Below are 2,648 nucleotides of genomic sequence, written 5' to 3'. Positions count from 1 at the left end.
CTTGAGCCCAGGAGTTGGAGGTTGCTGTGAGCTGTAATGCCACGGCACTCTGCCCAGGGGGACAGCTTGAGGCTCTGTCTCAAAAAAAAAAGAAAATAATCTTACCCATTTCAGATTAATTAAATATACCATTTAAATTTTTCCTATTTTTCTGTTCATATTTGTAAAAAAGGAATATTGGAATATAATTCAAATACCATAATGCACCCATTTAAATGGCATAATTCAATGAATGGCTATTAATATATCCACAGAGTTGTACATCTACTACCACAATCAATTTTAAAATATTAGCATTATCTCCAAAGAAACTTTGCTTCCTATTCAATCTCACATCCACTGCCATCAACACCAACACTAAACAAACACTAATCTACTTTCCATCTCCATAGATCTGCCTATCCTGGGCATCAAATGTATATGGAGTCAGACAGTATGTGATCCTTTTGTGACTGGTTTCTGTCATTCAACATGGTATTTCCAAAACTCACGTACATTGCTGAATGTCTGAGTACTTCATTTCTTTTTATTGCTGAATAACATCCTATCGTTTGTTCATTTTATTCATTCATCGGTTAACAGATACTTGGACTGCTTCCACTTCTTGGTTCGTACGTACGCTGCTGTTCGTACGTATTCATTCACTGCTGCTATGAATATTTACACACAAGTGTTTGTGTGCGTGTGTGTTTTCACTTATCTAGGAATGAAATTGGTGGATCACATGACATCTCTACGTTTAACTGTATGAGAAACTACCACACTATTTTGTGAAGCAGTTTCATCATCTTGCATTGCCACCAACAGCCCAGAAGGAATCCAGTTTCTCCACATCTTTGCCAACAGTTGTTATCTGTCTTCTTTTAATAGCTATTCTAGCGGGTGTGAAGTTGGTATCTTACTTTGGTTTTGATTTGCATTTTCCTGACATCCAGTGATGTTGAACAATTTTTAATGTGATTTTTGGTTACTCGTATATCTTCTTTAGAGAATGTCTACTCAGATCTTTGCCCATTTTTTAATTAGATATTTATCTTCTTATATTGAATCATCTGTTATTTATTTTTTCTTGCCTCTTTTCTCGTTGACTTATTATTGAATTATGTTTTACTGAATCCATTTATCTCCACTATTAAGTCATGTCTTAGTTGGTTTTCTGCTCAGCAGAAACTAGGTGATTTATTTTAAAAAGAAATGTATTTCTTACAGTTATGGAGGCTGTAAAAATACAAGTTTGAGGGGTAACATCTGATCAGAGCCTTCTTGCTGGTGGAGAATCTCTGCAGATTCTGGAAGTGGTGCAGAGTATCCTGTGATAGTTCAGGTCTTTCTTCTTATAAAGTCACCACTCCCACTCTCGGGATAACCTATTAACCCCTTAATCCATTAATTTATGAATGGAATAATCCGTTCATGACAACATGTCCTCATGACCCAATCACCTCTTAAAAGTAGCATCTCTCAATCCTGCCACATTAGGTACTAAATTCCAACACTCATGTTGGAGGGGACAAATATTCAAACCACAGCAGGTCATTAGCTGTGTATTATATATATTTAACTTATCATAGTCTACCCTCAAATCAAATTACACTAGCTATACATTGAATAAGAACATTGTGGCAGTATATTTTCATTTCACCTTCCAGCATTTTGGTTTGTCATGCATTTTTATTGATATGTTACAAATTCTGAAAAATACATGGTGTTTAAACAGTAAGTTGTTTCTAAAGGTACCAACATTTTCTTTTTTAATTTTCATTGTATTTACCCACACATTTACTGTATCTTGTTTTTAATTCTTCATGCAATTCCAATCAGGCATCATTTCTAGTCTTCCTGAAGAGGTTCCTTGTAGTACAAGTTTTCCAGCTAAAAATTCTGTTGGAGGTTTTGGTCTGAAAAGTCTGCACAACTCTTTATACTGCTGGTATAGTATTCCATGTTTTCCACATATTTAAAAATATAATTCCATTATATTTTGGTTGCACAATTCTGAGAAGAATTTTTATCTTTGTCTTATATATTGGCTTCTCCTAACATTTTCACCCCATTTTTAGCTTAGGGTAATTTTTCTTTCTTCTCTTTTTGTAACTTTCATCAAATATGGAAAAGTGTTGGATATTATTTTTGCAATATTTTTTAATCCCTTACCTTGTCTTCCTATGCTTCTTTCTTCTTCTTTTTTTCCTTTTTCAGTGTAATATGAGGCTACATGTATTTTTCATAAGATGGATCACTTTTATAATGATTATTTCTTCCTTGTAAGTGTGCTGTCACCTCAGTAGTGTTCTTTGTACCCATTAGGTAAGTTTCACCATCCCCTCCTATCTTCTTCCCCCTAGTTTATATCCATTGAGTTTTACTTAACTGTATGCACATGCTCATCAGTTAGTTCCAAATTAATAGTGAGTACATGTGGTGTTTGTCCATTTCTTAGATACTTCACTTAGGTTACTGGTCTCCAACTCCATTCAAATTGTTGCAAAAGACATTAAGTCATCCGTCTTTGTGGCTGAGTAGTACTCCATGGTGTACATATGCCACATTTTGTACATCTAGTCATGAATTGATGGGAATTTGGGTCGATTTTATGTCTTTGCAATTGTAACTTGTATTGTAATAGACATTCAAGTACAAATGTCTTT

This window comes from Otolemur garnettii, unplaced genomic scaffold (assembly GCF_000181295.1).
Source record: "Otolemur garnettii isolate 467f Iridium unplaced genomic scaffold, OtoGar3 scaffold00004, whole genome shotgun sequence".
In the NCBI taxonomy this organism is placed as follows: domain Eukaryota; kingdom Metazoa; phylum Chordata; class Mammalia; order Primates; family Galagidae; genus Otolemur; species Otolemur garnettii.
Note: the sequence above shows the minus strand (reverse complement) of the source record.